A 27,167-nucleotide genomic window follows, 5' to 3' on the forward strand; every position below is an offset into this window, starting at 1 on the left:
ACGAGAGCAGGAAAGAGTAGTCCGGATTACATTGCTTCATTGTGCTTCTGGCACGAGTTCGATTCCGAGATGCGTGTACTACCCTTTAGTGATGTGCAGTATGCGGATGATACCAGTGGCACGAGAGCAGGAAAGAGTAGTCCGGATTACATTGCTTCATTGTGCTTCTGGCACGAGTTCGATTCCTAGAAGCGTGTACTACCCTTTAGTGATGTGCAGTATGCGGATGATACCAGTGGCACGAGAGCAGGAAAGAGTAGTCCGGATTACATTGCCCCATTGTGCTTCTGGCACGAGTTCGATTCCTAGAAGCGTGTACAACCCTTTAGTGATCTGCAGTATGCGGATGATACCAGTGGCACGAGAGCAGGAAAGAGTAGTCCGGATTACATTGCTTCATTGTGCTTCTGGCACGAGTTCGATTCCTAGAAGCGTGTACTACCCTTTAGTGATGTGCAGTATGCGGATGATACCAGTGGCACGAGAGCAGGAAAGAGTAGTCCGGATTACATTGCTTCATTGTGCTTCTGGCACGAGTTCGATTCCGAGATGCGTGTACTACCCTTTAGTGATGTGCAGTATGCGGATGATACCAGTGGCACGAGAGCAGGAAAGAGTAGTCCGGATTACATTGCTTCATTGTGCTTCTGGCACGAGTTCGATTCCTAGAAGCGTGTACTACCCTTTAGTGATGTGCAGTATGCGGATGATACCAGTGGCACGAGAGCAGGAAAGAGTAGTCCGGATTACATTGCCCCATTGTGCTTCTGGCACGAGTTCGATTCCTAGAAGCGTGTACAACCCTTTAGTGATCTGCAGTATGCGGATGATACCAGTGGCACGAGAGCAGGAAAGAGTAGTCCGGATTACATTGCTTCATTGTGCTTCTGGCACGAGTTCGATTCCTAGAAGCGTGTACTACCCTTTAGTGATGTGCAGTATGCGGATGATACCAGTGGCACGAGAGCAGGAAAGAGTAGTCCGGATTACATTGCTTCATTGTGCTTCTGGCACGAGTTCGATTCCGAGATGCGTGTACTACCCTTTAGTGATCTCCGAGTGTGATCCGATTGATCCGAATCGTCGTGGTCGGAGTTTCGTAGGCGTCAACGAACTCTCAACAGGCCCTGATTGTGGACGAACGGGTCGAGTTTGCGCAAAGGGTTGCTGGACGAAATGCGACTTTGTTGAGCTGCGTCCGCACGGGGACTTGTGACGGCTTCTGGAAATTCTTCGTGTTGGACGCAGCGAAGGATGACTTTCTTCGCCTCGTTCAGCTCATCCGCGCTTCGAGGTTTCCTGCACTAATGCCACCCGTGACAATCAGCCAAAGGGTTATGAAAGGAACGAGCGGTATGCACCAGGTATGCCACGGCCCGCAGTAGAGATGCCCATGTCGAAAAGCGCTCGAAGCGATGTACCCCCAGTTGTTGATTTCCCACGCGAGTTGCCGAGACAGCCACTTGAGAACGGATTTCCTTGTGCTGGTCTGGTTCAAAAAGCAGGAAGGCTGTGCCCTTCCTCTGCGCGTCCGTACTTTCCCGAAGAAATTTCGGTGCTGTCAGCCAAGTCGTGCTAGCCAAAGCATCTGCAGCGACAGCTCTAGTGGCGTGATCTGCAGGGTTCTGATCGGTAGGAACGTAATGCCATTGTTCGGGCTTCGTAGATCCTCGTATGCGGTTCACACGGTTGCCTGACATAGACGTAGAAACGCCTCGATTGATTGAAGATGTATCCGAGCACAACTTTGCTGTCCGTGTAGAATTTAATGTGAGCATCGATTTCGCTGACGACAAACTCAGCGATATCGACGGCGAGCAGTGCGGCACATAGCTCAAGTCTTGGAATGGTCTGTTAGGGGCGTGGTGCTAGCTTTGCTTTTCCGAACACAAAACCCACGTGTTGCATTCCATCAGCATTTTTCATACTCTGCAGCATTCCATCCTACTCTGTGGCTCTGATGCAAGCTACAGCGGCGATTGACCTGTTCTGAGGCATCGCAGAAGACGCAGATTTCCCGTCGAGGAGCGCCAGAGAGAGAGACTGCAGTGTACTGGAGTGGGTATCTTGAGCCGTTCAAGATGATGTAATGAGTCTCGCCACGTTCGCTAGTTGTCATTCAGGTCGAGAGTGGCATCCCAGTCTCAGGATCCTGAAGAAATATCTCTCAGCAACAGACTAACCTCGTACCGTCACTGGGGCTGTCAATCCTACGGGTGTAGTATAGGCTTTTCACAGTGGATAGTGCGCCACGTCGTGAATTCGGAGTGTCTTTTACGGGCACTTTCAAGGTGAACGTGCCTTCAGGTCCCAGTTTAGTCCAAGGCTCTGCTGCATCGATACGTGACCTCTGCCGAAGTCCATGTCTTTAATGCCCGTGGCATAGTCACCGGATGGAAAGGCGCCCACGACTTCCACAGAGTTAGAGGCTATCTTGTGAAGCCGCATGTTTGCTCCTTTCAGCATGTGCTGTGTCCTTTTGAGTAAGTCAATAGCCTCCTCTTCGTTCGGTAAGGACTTGAGGCCGTCGTCGACATAGAAGTCTCTTTCGATAAAGTGTCGAACGTCCGCACGAAAGTCCTGCTCTCCCTCCTGTGCGGTGCCGTAGGTCGCAATAGAGGGGGACTGTGTTGCCAAACGCATGTACACACATCCAGTATTCAATGACATCCTTGCTAGTGTCGTTGTCTCGGAACCACAAGAAGCGCAGGTAGTCTGTCTTCTTCACGTACGAAGAAGGAATGAAACATTCGCTGGATGTCAGCTGTTACCGCCACAGCCTCCTTTCCAAAACGGAGCAGCACACCGATCAGGCTATTTGTCATGTCCGGTCCCGAAAGGAGCAAGTCGTTGAGCGAAACACCTTGGTACTCGGTACTTGAATCGAAAACTACCCGGATTTGGCTCGGTTTCTGCGGGTGGCAAACACCGAAGCTGGGGAGGTATCGAGATTGCTTTGCTTCTTTTCTTTGTGGTGCTGGCTCAGCGTGGCCATTTTCGAGCAGATCCTGCATGAAGGCAACGAAGTGCTTCATTTCTGCGTTCCTTTCCGAAGTGCGACGTAAAGAAGTGAACCGAGAAAACGCTTGTTCTCGGTTGTCAGGAAGTTCACGTCGGGGCATACGAAAAGGCAAAGGGGCTGCTCAGTTGTGTAACGTGTCCCCGTGGAATTCTCTGTCCATCAAGCTCAGTAATTCCTTGTCTTTCATTGACGGAGTAAGCTTCTCGTCATCTCTTGTGATCTGGAATAGGGGGTATCTGGGATCCGTTTGGTCGTCGCTTAGCAGCGGAAGAGACGGGACGGCTTCTTTTGTAGAATGCTCAACACAGGGTTTTTCGTCCACAATCATTTGGTTGGGGCAGGGCGTGAAGTAGGAAGGACGACCGTTTTGCAACACGCTTGTGGCGAAGGTACTGACCTGTGAATTGCGTAATCGTTCGATACAGACGTCCCCAACTATGACCCCCCCGAAGTCCAGCTTCTGGGCGAAAGGAGCGTGGTTAGGGTTGTTGCGCTGCTGACGCACTTTGTGCTCTTGAACGAGATCCCTTCCTAGGAGCAGTATAGGATTTGTGCATTGGGTTCGAGTGGCGGAATGACATTTGCCACTGCCTTGGCACGTGGATGTCTGCGAGCAAAGTCCGGTGTTGGGATCTCATTCCTGTCTTTAGGAATTTGGTCGCACTCCGTCAACGTTGGTAAAGGCAGACGTGTGCCACTGTCGATACCCTCAACAACATAACCGGTAGCTCGTCGTCCCAACGTCTCAACCACTCCAGCGCACGTCCTGAGCGTGTATGGATACTCACACCCGTGAATGTTGAAGCATTCGAATAATTCGGGCCTGGCCAATGACTTATTGCTCTCGTCGTCAATGACTGCATATATCCGAACTGCTTGTTCTGGCTGAGCTCTTCTGGATACACTTTGACGAGACATATTTTTGAGTATCCTGCTCATAAATATGTCTTGCCTAAAATATGTCGTCCTGCTAAAAATAGCAGGATACTCTCGAATTGGCATCTCCACACACTTCCGTGCAGCTTGATGTAACCTCTGCGGATGCCCTGTTGAAACCCTATTCCTCAGCCGATGTGGTTCCGGCGCTGCGTCGAGCTTGCGAGGTAACGCTCTCAGGATGAAGTGCCGTAATGTGGTGGCCGCTGTTGCACTCTGTGCAATGTATCGTTGAGTTGCAGCTCTTCGCGTTGTGCGTCATCGCACAGCATTTAAAGCATGCACCGAACTCTGACAGCAAGCGCTTTCGCTCGGCGTGAGGTTTCTGACGGAGTGCCCTACACCGGCTAAGCTTATGTGGCTTCTTGTGCAAGGGGCACATTCCTTCCGGGTTCTTCAGAGTTCTTTCAACTTGACTTGTTGAGCTGTCTTCCTGAGCGGTAATCGTGGTCCTGTGCACCGTTACAGACGATTTCTTAGAGGATTGCGTTGTCGACGAGGACGTCTTCTTCTTGCCTGTGTTATCGCTTGAGGGCCCGATTATGAAACTTGGATCATTCTTTGTCTTCGCTGTGGTTCGGACGAAGTCTGAGAAGACAGAGAACGGTGGGAAAGACGCACTGTGTTCCCGCTTGTATTTCGATCCTAGAGCGATCCATTTTTCTTGCAAATGTAGAGGAGGTTTCGCTGCAATAGGGTTGACCCCACGTGACGTGTCTAGGTAGAGAACCCAGGCAAGCGTGGATCTGCCTTTGCTGACTCGAGTTTTTGGAGTAAATCTCCCAGCACCCTCAGTTTCTCTCGGTCACTGCCTAGTATCCTCGGAAACCTTTCAAGCCTGTCCATTAGCGCGTTTTCGATTGCCTCTGGGTTGCCGTAGGCCCTTCTAACCGTTCCCAGATCGCCTGAAGTCCCATGACCGGGTTTCCGATGTGCACAGCTTCTAGCGTACACGGACGATTCGCTTCACAGCCACTTCACCAGGAGATCCATCTCTTCTGTGGCTGATATTCCAAGGTTTTAGTAGTATTACGAAATGCCGATTTCCACGACCTATAGTCTTCCGGACGGTCGCTGAACTTCGAGAGGCCCGCAGTAACCAGCTCCCGGCGAAGTAAGTACCTGGCGACGTCACCCATAATGGGGAGGGGGTAGTTTCAATCGAACAACGGGTGAAAGTCGTATTTTTTAATTCGGCCAGAAAAAATAGCTCAAACGAAGCAAATCGCACAACGTGCGACGCTCGTGCCTCGTGCGTGGAGTAGTTTCCGCGTGGGAGAGGAGGAAATTCTGAGGCTGCTAGAGCGCGCTTTCTTCTGAACCGATTTTGACGGGGTCTACCACCGCTGATTTTATGCCTAGGAACTGGAGGAATTTTATGATTATAGGCTGCTCTACAGACACTGTCGACAGACACCCACAGAACTCTGAGGGCCACAGATTTTCTGTTAAAAAATGCCAAACTTGGCGTAAACGTTCAAGAAGGCCAAACTTTGTTACCAATTTGCGTCATGACAGAACGTCTGAGAACATCGAGCTCAGTGCCATTCGATAGAACTTTCGTACTGTAGAGAGGTCATTTTTCTCAGCCCAGTGGTTTCTGTGTTATTAGCTTGAGAATCGCACATGGTAGGCGAAAATTGCCAATGTTGCAGATCAATTTTCTCAAAAATGCCATTTTCGATTTCCTTGATTATTTTTGAAAAGGTGGCGTGATGTCCCTACTTTAGGCGCGAAGTGTGACAATCTTATTTTTACCTAAGAGACACGCAGCGATTTTTTTTTTTTTTTTGTCAGGCAGGGTCCACACGGCTGTGGCCTTGCGCGCCCCATCCACAAGCACGCGAACTTCAACCTCTTCTTTGCTACAGGTCTCCCGCTGACTGGGAAATCAATGACCACACTGCGTGAGCTTGTTGTAGTTAACGATGTATGATGAAAGTCACTGAAAAGGTTACGTTTACCCAATGGTCTCCCAGTTCCGCCAGGCTCATTCAAACCGTGGGAGAGTACATGAGTTGCCTGTGCGCCCTTGACGAAGAGCCCAGTCCGACGAACATACCGACAAATCAGTGAGAAGAAACGAAGCGCTTCGTAAAGATCTATAGGCACTGGTAACATCGTCGCCTTTGTTTCAGGTTACCACCAGTCCCCCAGGCAGTGTGAAAATCATATCCTTTTCATTGGTAAAAGAACGTTGTAGAAGTTTCGAAAAACGTAAAATGTGCCCATTGCGAGACCCCTGCAGGTGATGGATGCCACCATTAGATTAGCATCATCCGATAGCTTTAGACATGACCTTTCACATGATATAGACTGACTGGGTTGAAGCGCATGGATGCGAAAAGGATTACTGAGGACCACTCCGAGGGTTTGAGGTACCTACGGCTACCGGAAACGAGGGATTTTAGTTGTGCGTTGTTCTGTCGGAAATTTTGATTCCCACGGTGGCACTGACACAGCTCATGGAGGGCGAACGTCCCAGACAACACACAAAATCCTCCGGATATCCCCACGATCCCATAACATCCGGGAGAAGGAAATATCCCGGTGAAACTTTGTGAGGATGTCCCATGGATATCTCAGAGGAACGTCCAGTGCATGTTCCGTTTAGGATTTAGATGGGAAATTTGTCACTGTGCCTGATTCCTAGCGGAAACGTGTGTATCGGAAATACGTGTATCCACCCTGTGACGTCACAAAGTCGTTTTATAGATCATGTACGTTGCTTCGTGAGGTAACATCGTGTCGAAAACTAAATATAACATCCAAGCTTTCCGCATCCAGTCCAGCACTAGAAGGGATCCACTGTGACTATATACCTCCTGTGAACAGAAACTGTCTGGCATGAAATATCCGAACAAGTTGGTGCCCAGCCAAACCAGCGGAGCCGTATTATGCATGTAGCTAGCTTGTGGTAGGGTAAACGTGTTGCAAAATTGGGTTTCTCTTTGGAAAACCCCATTTGCAACTTTTCTATACAAATGATAAAAGAAATGAAAAAGAAATAACAATAAAATAATGGTATACATATTTTGCCACCTAGATTACAGTGCTTCAGTATGGAATTTGGATTTCAAAATATTCAAAATAAGGTTTGAACGGCGCGGCCGACAACAATGTCGTCGGGGCAGTATCGCTTGCGGTACAGTTTCCGGGAAAGAAGTTTTCTTTCGCCTAAAGGTTTGATTGCATCAAGTTTGAAATCTCCGCAGATTACGATGTATTGTATACATATCGTACCGAAATAAAATTGAGCTGCAAGTACTCTTAAGGTCGGCGACCGTGCTCCAAGCCCGTTAACCAAATTTTTGTTTCTTTTTCAGGGTATATTAGCACACCCAGAGAGTAGTTTGGTGAGCTCAAGCGTCTCCAAAGTCGTGCCACCAGAGTGCGGGAGAAGGAAACGATTCAGAAACCCTCCTCAAACATGTGAACACCCACGGAACCCCCCCCCCCCCTTTCTCCGCGAAATATTTAATTTTCTGCCTAGGCCACTGCTGGATAACTGGATACCCCCAACTCCCCCATAATAATAATAAAAAAAAGACACATACACGAAAAATACAGCCTTGACTGCCATGGATGTAGGGGTTTTTTTTCTTTTTTTGAAACGCGGCGAACAGGCGAATTTGAGTTCACCATCGTGTGCGGTCTGTGTGGTTGTTGGATTTGGGGGCGCCGTACGAAAATGCCTCACCAGAACCCACTCGCTCTCGTCTACCACACATTTTAAGCTTAATTCTCGTTCCCAAGAAGCCCACCAGGGGTGCCCCACCATCTGGTGGATTTTATCTCGAAGCCAAGGCAATCTAATCCGGCAATGTCCACGCTGTTCTCTTTGCTGCTGCTTTGTTTGTCGTGTCGCGTGATGTCCTTTAAACATTGAATTAACATACGCGCAGGCGAAGCTTGTGAGTAGTGCAACGAGTGTACGGACATTGGTGTCGTGATGGGTGAGTGAAAAAAAAACTTCAATGAAAACTGGGTGTAGCTAACACTAAGCCTAAATAGCGCGTGTACGTAGGTACTACGTACTGGTATGTATACAAGGATGGGTAGAAGTCCAGCGAACCGGTAGAGATGTAGGAAGGGAGTTGCCTCAGGACAGAAGCCGCCGATATTTCGAACACAGACTGTTCTTCTGTTCTGTTCCGTTCAGAAGAAGAACAGTCCCTGTTCGAAATATCGGCGGCTTCTGTCCTGAGGCAACTCCCTTCCTAGTATGTACAAGGAGCGTTGTGGTGCATTTTTTGCGGAATGTGAATTTATCTGACCTCTGGATGTTTTTCAATGCGTTGTGCACGTTGTGTTTCAGTCAATGTACAGGTTGGGACAAACGTTTACGGAACACGCGAGCGACGTACTCTTTCTCCGGTGCGACACCCTAGCGGCTGCCGGAAGCGAGTGAGTTCACTGTTTCGGAGGGGTGGAAGGGTGCGCTGTTAGCGACACACAGCGGTAACTTGTACTTCCCAGGCACGCATAAGCGACACTGTGTGTCGCTAATAGCGCATCCGTCCACCCCTTCCAAACAGTGGACTCACCCGATTCCGGCAGCCGCTAGGGTGTCGCACCGAAGAAAAAGTACGTGGCTCGCGTGTTCCGTAAACTTTTGTCCCAAGCTGTACACCCTATGCTCGTGTAAGTTTGTCAACATTTGGTGTTTCTGTGACAGTGTCTACGTATGTTTTGGAACAAAGCGTGGGCCTCAAATCGTATGTTCGCTGCCGATCATGTTACCAATGACACGCTATTCGCATTCTTGTCGACTTTCGTTGTCATGCGGATGTGGAGGTTCGTTTGTGTTGCCATTTGTTTCGTTTTCCAGTTTGCACGTGGGATTGCCTCGCGGTATGCACGGCACGGTACATCGGTGGTGACAACTGTCATTGCGCCGTGACTTGGAATTTATGAAAGGTGCCACAAAATATTTGCTGAAAAGGTAACCGGTTTTGTAAGATTTGTCTCGAGCTGGACGTCTAGTTCTCAAGCGGTTATTCATTTTCGAGTGATGGGGGAACAATGAAGTGCACATGATCTTCCTCGTGCACTGCGTTGTTGTGGTCGCATGTTTGATATCCTGGAGTCGGGACATCGGGAATGAGCAAGTATGGAACAATACAATACCTGTGTTTGTGAAGGAAGCGTGTTCAGCACTGCATTCTGCACTCACATCACTTTTACTGCTCCTTTGCTGGTTCATTTCTCCTCGTGAAACTTGCCAGTTTTTATTCATTTGCATTATATTCTGCACATCTATAGCAGATCTGATGTTGTAATTGTACATTTTGTGCCCGATTAGTACCAAATTAGGAAAGTTTGGTTTGGCATAGTGAATGGGAAGGTGCAGTGCAATCGCAGACTTATCTGGAAATTTTGTTTTTGGTAATATGCCGAAGGATACACGGAAGACATTTCTTCGGCACGTGGAGAGGTCTAGAGAAGCATTCAGAAAATATGAGCACCCCCAACATGCTTCGTCAGGTCAAGTGTAGAGGACCAGCCCTGAACCTCACAGGGTCCAGCTCAGCATTTAATCGAGAACGAGTGTGCAGAGACCAGCACGCAAGAGTACCTAACAGATGAGCAGATTGAGACGTGTGCACAAGCCTCTCCTATTTCAGACAGCAGAAACATCCATACAGTGCAAGCAACATCGCAGAGTATTCCAACAGCTGTTCCTCACCATCTTTCAGAAGACGCCGAGCAAGGGGACACACAGAGCTTCTGCAACAGGCTGCGGAAGTGGAGTGTCACACATCGCATTCCACATGATGTTTTAACATCTTTGTTAAAAATTCTGCGAACACACCCTTGTCATGAATCGCTGCCGGGCTCTGCAAGAACACTACTACGGGCGCCTAGGAACAGTGCAAAAGTTGTCGAACTGGGCTGCGGAAAGTACTGCCATCTTGGACTCGCATCGGGCTTGCAACATTCGCTGCAGGGTGTGTCGTGCCTTCCAGATACTCTCGTGCTTCACTTCAATATTGACGGTCTTCCAATTGCGAAAAGCACAAGGGACCAATTCTGGCCCCTACTTTGCAGAGTAGTCAACTGTGGTGTTGGAGAACCCATCCATGTTGGAGTATTTTGTGGGAAGTCAAAACCACAATCTGCAAATGTTTTTCTTGAGCAGTTTGTAACAGAACGGAAAGATGTTCTCACAACCGGGATCGGAATACAGCACAAGCTAGTTCAGGTTAAAGTTTGAGCAACTGTGTGTGATGCCCCAGCAAGAGCATTTATCTGGTCCGTTAAAAGTCACGACCGCTTCTACAGCTGCACTAAGTGTACTGTGAAAGGGGACTACAAGAACGGAAGAGTTTGTTACCCTGTTTTGCCATCTGATGGAAGGACTAATACAGGCAAAGAACATCACACTGGAGAAACTATTTTGACTCAATCTCCCATCGATATTATCAGTGAAGTTCCTCTTGATTTTATGCATCTCGTTTGCCTAGGCGTTGTACGGAAGCTGCTCCAACTCTGGTTTACTGGTCCAAGAACAGCATCTAGGCAAAGCTCAAAAACGTGCATGGAGGTGTCCAAAAACCATGCGTCCCTTCGGCAACATATTGGTGCTGAATTTTCGAGGAAGCCGACGAGCTTTATGGAGCTCGACGCGTGGAAAGCGACTGAATTTAGCGCTACTTTATACTGGACCAGTAGTGCTCCACTCGTCGATTCCAAGCGTCATGCGCAAAAAATTTCATGGTGCTATATTGTGCACTCACGATACTCGCAAGTGCTACACATTACAAGGAGCACTTGGGATATGCCAAGGAACTGCTGCGATACTTTGTGTCTACATTTTCATCATCACCAGCTCCCGTGGCATAGTGGTTAGGATGATCGCTTTCCACGCCGAGACTGGGAGGTGACACGGGTTCGAATCCTGTCAGCGCGGCTGTGCTGTCTACGTTTTCCCTGGGTTTTCCGAAGACTTTCCAGACGAATGTCGGCACAGTTCCCCCTGAAGTCGGCCCAGGACGCATACTAACTCCTCTGTCCCCCACTCCTTCCTGCTGTCCTCTCTCCATCTGTCCACGTCTGTATGCCGCTCATAGCCACAGTTGCTAACACAGGCGCTAACACGGAATTAAAAAGAAAACACATTACATTTTGATTAGCGGATGATGTTGACACTCATGGCCCTGTAGACAGTTGGAGCGCTTTCCCGTTCGAAAATTTAATGCAGAAGGTGAAGCAGTGCATCAGAGAGCCAGAGCGGCCGCTTGAACAGTTATTCACGCGTGTTTTGAAAGAGAGAAAGACCACCCGTCCCACATGTGAAAGCAGAAAGAGACAAAACAACATCGATTCTTCAACATACTGCCGGAACTTTGCCACTGGGGTGTGGAGGACCTGAACACAAAACGGTTGCTCTAGGCGAAAGGTGCATCTTGAGGACTAGCTGCGGTGACAACTGCTGCACGTTGCTTGATGGCACGGTGGTCGTAGTACACAATTTTGCTTTTTTTTTTTTTTCACAACAAAGAAGCCCTTGTAGGCTAATTAGCAGCAGTGACTCTGACAGGGTCGATAAAACAGTGCTACCACCACCACCACCACCACCTCCAGGTTTCGTATTGTTTGGTACAGCCATGAAGCAGTATTAAGTTGTTAAAAAATTTTTACCTATGTTTTCACATCTCTCTGATTATGTCAGTGTTGTGCTGTATGTGCGTACAGCATTTCATGATGTTTTCTGCATTGTGTGTGGCGTTGCAGTATTACAGAGTTCCATTGTCTATGTCAATTTCGACACTGCCAAAATAGTGGTCTGAGGAGTTAAAATGTTTTAGTTTGTTGAAGTGATTGGTAACTTCGCAAGGCCTACGCAGAACAAGGGACACAGCGCACGGTGCCTACCTGGTGTTAATGCAGTTTCTTATGGTAAGAGAGGAAGATAAATGTTGGCTAGCACAGTATGTGCTTGCTCAAAGCATGCTGGAAAACTTGCACCTGCCACAGAGCTGAACAAAGCACTTTTCATCCCTCAGCATCATCATGCATTCTGTTGCCACTACAGAAAGTCTCCTTCGTGAGGGGATATACATAACATAATGCTTACAAATAGTAAGAAAAGATACCAACCATAACCTTACTGAAACTAGATTCGTTCTTTGAATGATTGAGCATGTCGCACACTAGAAGCATTCTATTTGCAAAGCTCGGTGGGTGCAAATGTGCTTATGTTTAAGAGGTTAAGTATCTGCAACTCCATGGCTGGAGTTTATTCATGGGTGCCTTCTGATATGTCGACGGATCTCTGTTGCCAGTAGATCTCAGTGGAATCAGTTGCTGCAATCAAGTGGAATTTGAGTTCAGCAGTGCTTGTTTGACAATCTCACAAATGAGACATATATGAATAGGTGAGTGCATATAAATGAATGAATCAATAAATGAGAACAGGTGAACCAGCCGGCATACGTCTGGTGCAGGGATGAGCAGTATTCAAGTACATTGCATTTAAAATACAACAAAACATAATTCATTTAAAATGCTGTTTAAACTATAAATACCCGACTTTATTTCTGTATTTAAATAAGATATTTGAGAAATTGTATTTATAACCATGTTTAAATAGAGTTCATTTTTCTAAATACTATGTAAAAGCTGGTAAATACAATAAAGACAGCAGTCAAGTGTACGTGACAAGACTGTTAGGAACTGTAATTATTATAAGGTCACACTGGACACAATGTAGAACACAAAACATTTGCCAGGCGTAGTTGGTTCAGTCATACTTAAACGCTTGGAAACAAAATATGCTTGAGGCATTGTTTCAAGTGATTACTGTGCAAATGTCTACAGAGCAAGAGTGCGGGAGATACTGTAAACTTATTTTTATTCGCAATGTATTAATTTTCGCGAAAAATTGTACTCGCGAACAAAGCTTGACGTTTATCCCACGAAAGGAAACAGCCCTGAAGTCGCTAAATTAAGTACTCGCGAATAATGCATTCGCGAAAATTAATACATCGCGAATAAAAATACGTTTACAGTACCATACGGGTACCTGGAACCTCTATATGGTGCCCTAGTTTTGACAGCTAATTTCTCAGCTCTGTCAAATAGTCTCACGAATCATGACAAAAAATGTTGGCTTAGCAAAAGCTCATGCTGGTCACTTTAGGACTTTTTCATTATTGCTAGAAATTTTGAAGTATGTGTGTAAGAGTAAAATGATTCTTTGTGTGGTTTTCGTCCAGTATATTAATTCATTCATTAATTCATTCATATTAATTCATTAATTTTAAAATGTATCTGAGTACTTGAATACTGTGTTTGTATTGATACGCTTAAGTTACAACGTATTTACGGCAACTATTTAAGTATGCCAAAAAGTATTCCTTATTTTTTACAGTAAAAATATGTGAATGATAAATATGAACATTGCTGTACAGTTACACATGAACGCTACAGCGAAGAAGTTGGAGGAGCGCTGCAGCACAGAAATCATGGTATGTAACATTCGTCCATTAACCACTAAAGATTCACACTAACATTAAACATTAAACACTAACATTTAATGTAATTGTGCATTGTAATGTAATTGAGCTTTGTGCATTTGGATAGAATAGTGTTCACGCGTAGTTTGAAAAGATGTCCACCTTTTCTGCGGGTTTCTAGGTTGTAACGGGGTGCACTTTTCTTCAAGAAAGAAAAAGAAAATGTGTACTTTGGCTAAGACATGGGGGCAAGTGTTTCTCAATGCAGTCTAAGCCTTCTCGTTTAAGAGAAAGTTTGTTTTCTCATCCCTAGCTTATTAGCAGCATTCAGGGGAAAACGGGTAGGCAGATCATGCTGTTGAAAAGGTTCAACAGCTGCTGGTCGCATAGACCACTTTGCCTGTTTTAAAACTGCCGTTGACATTAGCTGTGACACCCAGTATACAAACATTTCTCTGCTTTGTGTTCAGCACACCCTTTTACTATTTTATATTCCGAAAGAGATGACAGAAGGTTGTGAAATGAGAATTAGTAGAAACTTGCACCTCAACTGTGTTTCACAAGTTTTTCCACAGTGTGTTTATGTACTCTCGTGTGTAGTACATGGTGTGTACAAGGCTATTTGTGTTCAGGAAATAAATATGTTGCACTGATATTGGAAAGCAGTAGTTTGAGTGCTCTTTGCCATTCTGAGCCGCAACAGTTGGTGAGCAGTGGGAGGAGGGGATACGCGTTCTCTGGGCTGCATGCATGCTTCCCTGCAATATCTCAAAACACTCATGCAGTATCATTCCAGCTTGATCACTCAGGTGAAACGTGAGGAACTTGCAGAGACGTTGCTCGTGTGGCCAAGATGTGCGTTTTTTCCCTCAGCTAGATAAGCGTCCCAGATTAATTGTGTTTTTGCTTTTCTATTTCCCTTTCTCCCTCCCTTTCTACTGGTATATATTTATACGTCCTGTTGTACGGCTACTCTTTGACCTGATGAAGTGTAGGCTCTTCACGAAAGCCTTGTTCATCTTAATTGTAATACAAAGTTTTCCCACCCGTTTTACCTTCCATCAGTGTAATCACAGTTAATTTGACTTGGGCGTTGCTTTTTACTTTGTATTGTATTGTTACTTTCTTAGTGTCAGAGAATCATGCACATGGCTTTTGCAGATGGGTGGTACGACCTGGTAGAGAACTTTTCCATGAAATTTGTATGAGTGTAGTTTGCATAATTTGTTAAAACTCGTCGACTGTTTAATTAGCACTTTTCTCAAAAAGCCAAAATGGCAGAAATGTAGGCAATCCTTTTTTGCACCCACTTCATATTTTGGGTTGTATGGCCCGAATGGATATTTTGGGAATCTTAAACAGAGCATGCACCTCAAATATGCATTCCCGGATGTACCCAGAAATGAAACGGAAAATCCACTTGCAGCAGCTGTGAAAGAGTGCAGGAAGTATGGATGGGAACTTAGGAACTTATAGTACCCAACAATTGCCCTTGCCTTTGAGCAAATGTCCTGAAACCCAGGTGTGCTGTTCTTCGCATCATGCACACAAAATTGTAACATGTGCGCAAAGCGTGCCACGCTCGTCCACTTCGTACGGGTGACAGCGGCAACGGAATTGCGCGCTTTGTCCGTGACAACGTAGCCAGGAAGATACACGGGAATGTGCCATTCTTCGATGACGGTTTCGAGTAAAGTCTTCAAGTTCTTTGCCGAGTGCTCATCCTTCATGTGTCGGCACGCTATCACGAAATTCCGCAGAGTGAAGTCTTCTCGTAGTACATGAAGCGTTAGGGAAACGTAACTGTCTCCTCCTCTTGTGGTCCAGCCATCTATCCAGCCAGTGGCATAGCTGCATGGAGATTCTTCAAAGATAGAACGCAGTTCGCACTCAACGCGCTGTTTAGCTTTCTCAAACATTTCAGGCACAATGGATCGTACGTGCCGGCACAACATATTCGGGAACAACGCAGTTCAAAAGACTCCTGAACGCCTGCTCTTCAACAATACTCTAGGAGTGCATGCCTTTGATATCCAGTGGATGTCCACTGGATATCACCGTGTTGTCTGGATACTTGGGAGCAGCAACATACTGTCATCACAGCGGTCTTACGGGCTTTGTAGTACTCCTCGTGGTTCAAAAATAACGCTACGGGGCATAAAACTCATTAAAGATAGCGTGCACAGCTTCGGAACTATCACTAAATGCGCCCAATCTAGGAGACTGCTGCAACCACGCGGTACCAAATTTGTATTCTCAGGTATTGTAACTTTCTGCATGAAAGTGCGTAATAGCAAGTTCAAGGCGCCCACGAAAGTCATGCCCTGCATCTCCAAAGGAAAAAATAAACATACGTACCATAAGTGCAAAATAAGTACACAATGCAACATCTGGGCAATAAATTACCAAGCAAAGACTACGCAAAGCAAAACGCGCTCGTACACATACCAGGAGCGCCTTTGTGTGGAAAAATCGCTCCACGGAAAGGTAGCCCTCTCAATAAAACGATGTGACGAAGACGATGTGTCATGGGAAAAAATAAACGGAAGAAGGGGAGGTTAAGGGGACTCTACACATCCTTCCTGGAAACGAACACCAAGTGTGAGCGTCTTGCTTGAGGGTCCGTCATTACACGGTAGCGCTCGCAACGTTACAGATACCTTACCAGCCAGCGCAAAGTACGTGCATAATTCAGATCTCTCCCAGTTTCAGAAATAATTAAGAACGTGCAAAATTTTCGCGTACCACTCGTGGTTTTGCGATACTAGGCGGACAAAATATGCGCTTGAACCCAGCCACTTTATATCATGTGAAAGATCATGTAAAGCTATAGGATGATGCTAATCCAATGGTGGCAGCCATCATCTGCAGGAGTCTCATCCATGTCACATGCATGTGCACATTTTACGTTTCATACTGCCTGGGGGACTGGCGGGAACCTGAAACAAAAGCTACTATGTTACAAGTGGATAAAGATCTTTACGAAGCTCTTCGTTTCTTCTCACTGCTTTGTCGGTATGTTTGTCGAACTGGGGCTTCTCGTCAAGGGCGCACAATCCGATGCATGCGGGCTGTGTCGTTTTCGTCATACCATCGTTGTATGTAATGACAAGTTGGATGACTCGTTGACGAACTGGCCTGCTCCTGTATAGGTACGAAGCCCAGAAGAGCACGCTGATGGAAATATCAACCACTCTAGTCCTGAATCACCCATCATCCAAAACATTCCTTTACGGGTTCCTTGAATTCTCTACCTGATGTCACTGTCGCATTTTATCTAGGGTTGCCAATCGGGATATCCCGGGATCCCGGACAATTTTTTACGTCCCGACATTTCTTCCGGAAAATCCCGGGATTTTCGTGACAGCGAATATGACTGAAAAGTCAAACACCTGCAGGCCATCAGGCAGAGACTCACCACTTAGTAAGGAAATAGCACTTTTTATGACTGGCGGAGGCAGAGGACTGCTGCCTACGTGATAGGTACAGATATATCTGAGTGTCATTTCTTCTAGCGCAGAAGCTGAACGGACCTTCAGTTTGGCAGCCAGTATTTTCACAAAAGTTCACTCCGAAGTGAATGACACTACCCTCGATGCTCTGTGCTTTCTCAGGCCGTGTGTCATTCATTGTACAATGTGACAAGCACTCAGCGTCGGTGTTCAGTGTTTTGTTTTTTTCTTCATTCGTCTTTTTTGTTTATGTTACGCAGTGGAATGTTACACAGTTTAAAGAAATCATTAAGTAATATTTCCTGTGACTTCAAGTGTTGCGGAACTCGCCTTCTTTTCACGCGCAACAGTGAATTTCGCATCAATAGAAAAGGAGTGGCATTGTCATCGCAGAAAATAAAAATAAAATGTGAGAATTTCGTCGGCACTACTTTACCAATGTGGTTACACTGCGAATTTTCGAGTGCTTTCCTTCAGGAAAAGGTAGAATTGGCAAAGCGCAGGTTAGATAATTCTGACCCGCGTAGGACTACACTTGGAAGCACAACTCTAATTATATCTTATCGCCTCATCTAACACCTGTAGTTGGTGAGTGGAGTGGGGATAATGTCGAAAGAAGATTGCAATGATGTGATAGGAACCCCTAGAGGATACCAGACCATCAAACTTTGCCCAACAGCAGGGTGCTTCGACACCCCATCTTGTTGGCACTGTAGGGTTGATTTTCTCCAAAGCGCGCGTGTACACGTCTCCCTTTCCCACCTGGATAACCTACGACAGCTTTGGATACATGTGGTACATAAAAGACTTTGGAACCGTCCGATGCTTGCGATTTTGGATAAATCGATACTTCACAACAGTATCGTGGAACTACTCGTATAAGTCTTCCGTCGACAATATTGTTGTGAGGCAACTCACCTGGTCCGGATTCGAAGTCATCATGAACACGAGAGTCTGTAAAATACAAGTAACCTTATCATTTGATCCGATGTGGCACAATCCGGAGGTGCATTTGACACCCGGATCAACGAACACAAAACCAAACCACACAGCACGATTATAAAATGATATTTTTCTCGTTTTCATCAGAAAGAAAACACTTTTCCGAGTCTAGAACCAAACTTTTACCTTCGTCATGCGAGGAGTTTTCTCGGGAGCGAATTTAAACGGAGCCGCGAAGGGAGTACAGCTGGCGCCACGCCGTGTCGAGCTGCCGCGCGAAGACACCGTGCACCGTGAGTAAAGGCGGGGTGAGCATAGCCTCGATGTGAGCAGCAGCAGCAGAGCAACAGCAGCGGAGCAGCAGAGCTGCAGCGACACGAGGGGTCCCATAGCACTGGGCGAGAGCAGCAGAGCTGCCGAGCTGCAGAAATTTCCTGCTGCTCTCGTATCCGAATTTTTGGTTGCTGTGCTGCCCTGTTGCTCTGCAGCATGAGCAGCCGGTCTCGAAAGCCAATCAGAAGGCTCGTTGTTATTGTTTTCGTTCGACGGTGTTTAGGGTTAGCAGGGCGGTGAGTGACGGCAGAAGGTTTGTTTCCTTTTGTTCCGTGATTTGATTCTGAAGATCTGGATACGCCAGTAGTTTGGAGCGAGTGTTCAATCATCGGGACTGCGTGAAGTGCGCATTCAGGACATAATTCAGTTCATAAGTTCAATAAAGTGTTCGACCGAACCTACGTGATACATATGTTGTGTACCAGTTGTAGCTACATGTTCGCTTGTTTTCTGGAAAGTACTTCAAAACCCGTGACCTGATAACGTACAAGCAAATTACTTTCACGTCCATGCCGTGTGAAAACCAAACCGAACAAATTTCTTGTGGTCGGTATTCCAAGACCTTGCTAGGTGGTTGTAAATGAAACTGACCCTTGGAAAGGGTTAGATGGAGATAGACAACGTTCAGACAACAAAAAAAGGTTCGACAGAGATAGATAATGAACCCATTCCTTGTGAAAACAGGCAGAAAGCAGTGAATACTAGCAGACGGGGCCTTTGTTTTCGTTAGACAATTTTATTTCACTAATAGCAACGTACGCATTTGACAGTTACCGTAAGCCAAAATATCGAATACTATAGTAACGAGGCAATATTTATACGACAAAATCCCGTAGAAGAATCTCCACACAACACAGCAAGGACGGTTCTGCACAGCAGGAGGACGAACCTACGTTGAATTTCATGAAACTGACTACACATCAACGAAGAGTCAATCAGGTAATACGAGGCTCAGCCCACCACCACACTCATCTCAAAGTTCAGTTATGAGCTCCAAATCCACAATATATCTCTCACACAAACGCCTTTCACCTAGGATTGCGTTCCTAGGTGTGTGCACTAAAAAGCTTAGCCGCTGCGTACGCCTTCGGAATGTGCGAAATGTAAACAATGCCACAGTTGCCAACACGCTTTGTGTTTCCTAAGCCGCTGCTGCCGCTAATTCAAAACGAAGCTATGGGACGCCTCCAACAGAAGAGCAGCGGCAGCAGAAAGCTGCTCTGCTGCCATGTTGCCGTGTTGCTGCTGCTGCTCGCATAAAGCTATGGGACCCGGCCCTAACTTGACGCGAACTACGATCGGGCGCGCGACACGTCATCGTGACGTGTCGTGGTCCCGCCAGGAGCACGCGCCGTAGGATCATGCATATGCGTTCCAAGGTTGCCAGATTGGGCTATAAGCCGCCAAATTGGGCTACTTTTTGTGACAGTTGGCGGGGTGTTTTTCACCTTGGCTATTTGGCTACTTTTGGGCTATTTGAGGGTTTCACGCCACATGCGCTCGGACGACAACACATGACCACACTATGATTGTCACCCCTCGTCACGCAAAACTTCCTACACCCTTTTGGGTGTAAGGTGTGCGTACCATAACTCACACCCCTAAAGTGCTGAGAAACACCATGACAGGTACGTGTATTTCATTACATCTACACACCCTAAAGTGTGTAGGTGTAATGAAATGCACCTAGCTCTCATAGTGTGTTTCACGACACTTTAACTTTTACACCTGAAAGAGTGTGAGTTGGTACACCCACATTACCTCCTGAAAGGGTGTAACGTCAACTTAGCGGGTGTGCGGCTTGTGGGTCTACACTGGTAATTGGAAGATACCCTATCTGATTCGTTTTTTGTGTAAATCAACACCCCTAAGTAATGGCATAACTATATGCAGTGCCTGTCTTGCGAGCGTCTGCAAATTCGATAGCAAGTTTAACTTGTTTATATACACAAAAACACCAAAATGAGGGATTGCTTGGAGTATAAGCTCACCATCAAGACAACGTTTGTGCTTCCTACTGGTTTTGGTATGAAGGAAAGACTCAGTGTACACGCGTTTTAGAATAAGGCAAAACACTCTTAGCACACCCTCAACACACCCACCTATGAGGGGATCAGCCTCGAAGAGGTGTCATACGAGAGTGAGTTAGGTGTATATTGCAAAATGCACCCCCTTACGCTAACGTACATTCTTCAAGTGACCATTCAATGAACATTCCTCACGTGAAATTCGCCCTGCGGACAAATGGACTGTAAAGACTTCGTGCCATCCGACATCTTCCTGAACAAGTTTACAAGCGAACTAATGTGTCCATAATATGAGTTTATGCACATGCGCTTCTCATACATAACCCATGTGTAATTTGCATGCTGTATATTTTCCCGGTTTTGTGAACAGGGAAACGAAAACGTTTTTGGCTATTTGAGCTATTTTTTTCTTTGATGTGTCGTCGTGCGTTTGCTATGCTTGGGCTATTTTATGAATCAGTTTTGGCGGGAGACAAGTTTGGCATCTGGCAAACCTGATTGCGGTCATCTGGTCCATGACGCCAGCTTCCGCGCGGTGGTCGCAGTCTGTCGCAGTCGCATCCTGTGGGTTTCGCCGACATACCGAGACAATGTTGGATGGTTGGTTGCCCTAATTCACGTCAATATCCGCGGAGCATCTAGTGTCATATGTTTCTCAGTGACGAGACGGACAGCTTTTGATGCCAGGAAGCAATCGGATCGCCGGGATGGAAAGCATTATCTTGCCTCACATTCAGGCTGTTCACAAGTCTTTTTTTAATTTTGTGATTTGATTTCAGTTTACCTTATCATATGCACAATCATATCAGGTTATCCTATATATATGATATTGACGGGGCCATTTTCTTGTTTATACCTGAATAAGTTAAAATAATGAAAAAATGGCTAGGAAGCAAGCGAGCTGGTGAATATGATGCGTAATGTAAAACCCCGAGACTGACATCCTGAATGACTGAATGACATCCTCAGGAAGTCATCAACTGGTCCTCCCAGAAAGTCAAGAGCTGTGCGACAGAATTGCGGCTCCTCCTTTCCACGAGAAATGCTCCAGGTATCATAGACAGTCATCCTTTTTGGAGCCAGAGAATTTTACGGTGGACCACCCTTTATTTCAGAAAGAAGTCAGTCAGGTCCCAGGATCGGCCCAAAAAACAAATGTGTTTATGGAGTCTGAGCAGTTACTAAAAGTAATATTTCTCGTCCCGCAGGCTACCCACAGGGACGGGCACAGGACGTACCTGAATGACTCTTCACGGACAGTCCGAGAGTGTTATCCTCAGGACGTTATGGGGATAACCGCGAAGGACGAAGACACGATGACACTGTGGAGACATTCTGAGGACCGCGTGTGTTCTTGGGGACGAGCAGGCGCCATGGCAACGCCGCTATAACTTGGCAGGCTACCCACAGGGACGGGTACAGGACGTACCTGAATGACTCTTCACGGACAGTCCGAGAGTGTTATCCTCAGGACGTTGGATAACCGCGAAGGCCGAAGACACGATGACTCTGTGGAGACATCCTGAGGACCGCGTGTGTTCTTGGGGACGAGCAGGCGCCAACGCAACGCCGCTAACTTGGCATTACGCGATGCCGGTGACGTAACGGGGGCCAAAAAAAGAGCCCGTACAACTATCCGATCAGCAGGAGAATTAGCGCGGGAGAGGAGGAACGCAGAAGAGACACTTCAAGCGCGCGCTTCTCACAGAATGGAGCGATTTCACCCGGAAAAATTCTGGCATATTAGTTTCTCGACGGCAAGAATAGTTTCCAGCAAAACAGAAAAAAAAAACTATGAGGGTTCGGGAAATTTCATAGTCCCTTGAAGGCCAACTGTTGTACAGACCGATACCTCATCATTTTTAATCCGTGGAAAGCTCGGGGCGTACGCAGTTTTAGACAATTCTGAATAAGTGTCACGAAAATGCGCACTCCTCCCGTTCTCAACACATCAGGATGATAGTTGGCTAGGAATGTGCTATGCAGTGAAGTTCATTTTTAAGAGTGTAGAATGTGATCCTAGAGAACGCACCAAACGGAATTTGGAGGAACGGTGATAACAACGCGATAACGGCAAGGGAGCCTACATACATCCGACTTCAGTGCGGTGATACCTCCAGCCGATGTCCCTCAGGCGGCCGCCATGTTGGTCCCCTGCTTTGTCAGAATCGTCAAGGGTATTGCCGAGATGAAATTCACCGCATGGCACGCTGCTAGCCAACCATCATTGCCTTCTCCTATTTGTCGAAAATGGGAAGCGTGTATGTCGTTTTGTTTTTGATTATGTGCGGCGTAAGTGTCACCAAAAAAAGGCGTACACCTCTCGTTTTAACCAATCAGGGCAGATAACGAGATTGTGGTTGACTGAGAGCGTGGTATACGGTGAAGTTAGTTGGTTTCTAAGAGTAAAAGAGCATGCTCGCAATACCACGCCGTCTAGGGAATGGGGACCAAGGTGGCCGGCGGCATCATGTGGTGTGTCAAAGATTGACACCACCCTAAGACGGAACACCGCTGATGTAGGCACCCTAGATCACGCAGGAAATGAGACACATATGGAGCCATTTTTTATTTCTAACGCGAGCGATCGGCATCCAGTCCTTAACCTTGACTAAGAACGCCTGGGCACGGGTTCGTCGGTATATTTTATCGCTACCACCCCAAGAACACATTGTCATCCTTGGGCTCAGGAGGGTCAAATCTGATTCTCAAATTGTCCTCAATGTGTCAGTTTAGCACTATACCGCGTCCCCATAGTATAATCAGAATGTCCACAGGCCATCTTTATGGACAATTTTAGGACAGTGTGATACCACATAAGCGACAACCTCTTGATTGCTTTTTACTGTACCCGATTTGTTTTTGTCAGAGACGAGTATCGTATTTTCACGCGTATTACCCGCGGCTTATGCGCGTTTTTATTGTCGCGGACGCTCTGCGGCTTATCCGCGGGTGCGGCTTATCTGGTGACTAGTTTTCCCTGGTACTTCCCCATACCCCGGATTAAACGAAACGGCCGACTGTGCCTCATGTTTTTCGGAACAGGACCGCCCTGCCAGTGCACGAACAATACCGAACAGCGGTGGGTTCACATTCGAGTGGACTGACCTTCCGAAGACATTCCCCCACGCAGCTTTAACAGAAGGGGTGACAGTGATTCATGTCTCCTGGAACACCACTAACCCGTCAATCCACGAAAAACACGCAACAAGGGCACAATCCGATCTTAGTAGAACACTAGAACTGACCTCCTTTGTTATACATCATGCCGACACCGGAATGTGGACAGGGTTTATGGCCTTCCCTACGGTCGCCTCTGTCGGCAGACCCACAGGAAGGGTTCAATACGCCTGACATCGGGATAAAACGTGGTCAGCTAAGCATCAGTTATCATTTGACCAGAGCAGCAGCATTCGTGGGCACGGCAGTTAGAGGTGAGGCATGGCTCTAACGCGAAGGCACAGCTACGACAGCGGCTTCGAACTAAAAGTCGTCGACTTCGCGGACCAGTACGGGAACAGGGCAGCTGGCAGGGAGTACGGCGTCGACGAACGTTGAGCGTCTCTATTTATTTTATATGTGCATCACTGGTTTAGCGCACAAAGCAGTCGCGTCGTATCACCCGCGGCTTATCTGCGGTGCGGCTAATACGCGTGAAAATACGGTACATTCTGTTTCACTGATTACTGTCCATTTGTCTTGATAAGCTGCCGCTATGGTGTCTAGCTGTTCGTTTTTCCCCAACGGACAATGAACAGGGCCCAATAAAAAGGAATATAAATATAAGATCAATATAAAAGATCAACAACAGCAAAAAAGAAAGGAAAACAAATTAGAGTGAGAAATTCTCTTCGGAAGGTACCGAAGCTCCTTTCCATCCGCTGCACTGCGACGAAGCAAAGTGCTAGCAAGATCTGTGAACAAGACCGCTCGTGAGATTATCGAGGCAGAAAGAATAGATAAACTCTTCATGGCAGGCCTAGCGTGTTACGCACGGTGTCTCCTATGAGTTCCGTGCGCCGTTTTTTCATGCCGCAGCATAAGATTTAAACCCCTACGATACCCGTTTCCTACAGAATCCAAGCGCACAGATGTTGGCAGACAAAACAAACACACTTCGCACACGGCATGACGCACGGAGCCCAGTGGAAGCCGCAGAGAGTTCCTTTGATTTGAATATCATTGAGCCTACCGCCACTTGCCGTCACACGTGGAAAGACCACGACCTGCTGGATTTTATAACGACCGTGCCATAATCGGCAACCCCTATGAGAAGCCCGTCCGCACGATCCGCTAGGGGCTCTACGTGTCGGCCCGCGAGATCTACATCATGATTGCACAATGGGACTTTGAATTTTGAACGTGCAGAAAGCGCAGCAGACGATAGTCTCCTATGAAAACACCTAGAATGAACGATGATAATCAACTTCTGAAATAGGCTCTTCCATGGGACACCTACGGCTAGAAGTGCGAAGCATTGCTGAAATTGAGGGCGACTCGAGGAGTACCGCCACCGCTAGCTTCCAAATGCGGCGCTGGGAAGGGGTACATATGACATGGTCGTTACAATTTAGGAGGTCGTGGGAAAGGCTGTGGCCGAATCCGGCAGAATATCGATCATGGCGTCTCCCGGACTTGGACGTTGAGAGAGGGTCTTGCGTCCGTACAACTCCTTTTCTCCCTCTCTCTCAGCTTTTTTTCTAGCCTTTCTATTACGATTTGTATGTTTATTTGAGAACAGTCCAATGAGACCATTCAACATTCACAGGGGAAAGGCTGCGAGGGCGCGCAAAAGGCTACCTACACTCTTAAAAATGAACTTCACCACATAGCACGCTCCTAGCCAACCATCACCCCCACAACGTTCTCGCCCCTGATTTGTTGAAAACGGGAGGAGGAGCCTATTTTGCGCCATTATGCACGGCCCAAAATAGGCTCCTCCTCCCGTTTTCAACAAATCAGGGGCGAGAACGTTGTCATTCGGGGTGATGGTTGGCTAGGAGCGTGCTATGTGGTGAAGTTCATTTTTAAGAGTGTACTGACCTACTTCATGGTGTATTGAGTGCGAACCAGGTATAAAACAGAACCGCAATGCATGCTCAAGAGTCAATCATTCCTACACTTCCAGAACTGAGCTCCGCCTCATTGCACGGTGTGCGCCGATCACTACCACGAATGATAGGGTGATCGCTTCTGATTTGAAGGGAGAGAAGGGCGTATGCCTTCTAGCAATCAGGATATATTCACATTGCTACAAAAGGCGTACGCCCACTTCGCTCTTCGAATCGGAAGCAGTAACCCTACAGTACTGTGAGGTGGATGGTGCGGTGAGTTCAGTGGTGATGAGAATTTGCTACGAGGTAAACTCCTGCTCAGGTAGCGCACAGTTACCCCTCTGGTTCAACAACAGCAACAAGAACTGTATTTCATGATCATGGATGGGGAATTACACCACCATCAAAATAAACTTCACCACATAGCACGCTCTTAGCCAACCGTCATCCCGAATGAGAACGTTCTGTCCCTTGATTTGATGAATAGGGGATCGTACGCCATTTTTGTGGGAATTACGAACTGCATAATGCTACAAATATGACGTACATCCACCGTATTCAGCAAATAAGGTGAAGAGTGATGCCAGTTGAGACGGCGCTTACCTAAGGGCGTGTCATGTGGCGAAGTCCGTTGCTAAGAGTGAGCCAATTCTTTTTGCTGAGATTCCGCAACATGACACAGCATGACACATGTGAGCATGTAACAGCTGGAAACTGGGCGCATTCCCGTGCTTGTGGCAGCTATGCAGTTATGTTGCCAACAACATAATCGAAAACAAAAATACGCTAAAAAATGCATAACGCTGAATAACAACCATTGTGCAGGACGTTGCCCATTGCATTGAAACATGCCACTAATCTATGGAACGCCCTGGGCATAAGCGTTTTTGTGACAATTAACGTGACCACACAAGTGCCACAAGACCAGGTACACTTCTTTATAACAAGTAATGGCAGAGAACGGCTGTGCTCCAAACAGAACGAAATAGAGCAAGCCCCAGAAAAATAGGGCTGAGCTAGCACGTATAAATTGTTATCGTTGGCGCGTTCTGAACGTCGTGAAACGCCACAGTCTGCAGATTTCAAAGAAGGCGTTGCGATTTTGACGCTTAACGAACCGCAAACGAGCGGAACACACAAGTTGACCCGATATCCGGGGCTTAGCCCACAGGTTCTGGAACCAATGAACACTAAAGTGACAAAGATACGCGTGACTGGCATTGAAATCTGCTGTCCGGATTTATTCCACAGCATAACCGATTACCAAGTTTAAGTCCGTATAACAGTGCTTACTACTAGGCAGCTTACTAAGCAACCGTACGGTATCGTATCGTGACTACGATACGTTGGAAGAGCAGAACATCTTAACACGCTCAATCAATCTGCACACGAGACCATTCGTTCTCGTCTCCTCACGTTTGAACGCTTATATAATATCCACATTGATAAGGCGTCAAAACAAATCTCGTACGAAATTGACATCGTTCGGAGTGACGGTTCGCTCTTGCAAACTACGAAATTCACAGAAGAATACTCACAGTTCGAAATGGCGGTAGTAGGCGGTCAGTGTCACTGTACGGTCACAACAGATGAATCGAAGAAGGGAACGAGCCTTTTTTTCTTCCTTGTCAATTTCAGCAGTGTGCCGGTGCCTCCCCCAACGGTTCACGCCCACCATTCACGGCTCGTAATTACACCGTAATTCTGAATAATTCTTCATGCATAATGCTTCATATTTTCTGCATTCAACAATGGGAGGTCTACGCCCTTTTGTTTGTGAAATTGTAAATTGCCATAGTAAACAATGCCTTCTCTTGGTAACATTACGAAAAAAAAACAAAAAAGAACAGCAAGAAGGGGAAAAAGTACCATTCCGTCGAATTTTGAGAACTGCACCGGGAATAAGTCTACACTCTTAAAAATGAACTTCACCGCATAGC

General features: G+C 46.8%; 1 long non-coding RNA gene across 1 annotated transcript in view; it reads right to left on the minus strand.

Moving 5' to 3' along the window:
• Nucleotides 1-26,811, minus strand: part of LOC135389840 (uncharacterized) — a 47,718-nt gene extending 20,907 nt beyond the window's left edge. Inside the window, exons 1-2 of the long non-coding RNA XR_010421601.1 lie at nucleotides 26,766-26,811; nucleotides 17,790-17,825 (exon numbers count right to left, since the gene is read on the minus strand). This is a non-coding gene — a long non-coding RNA (uncharacterized LOC135389840). The remainder of the gene's footprint in view (nucleotides 1-17,789; nucleotides 17,826-26,765) is intronic.
• Between the last annotated feature and the right edge of the window lie 356 nt (nucleotides 26,812-27,167).

This window comes from Ornithodoros turicata, chromosome 3, assembly GCF_037126465.1.
Source record: "Ornithodoros turicata isolate Travis chromosome 3, ASM3712646v1, whole genome shotgun sequence".
In the NCBI taxonomy this organism is placed as follows: Eukaryota; Metazoa; Arthropoda; class Arachnida; order Ixodida; family Argasidae; genus Ornithodoros; species Ornithodoros turicata.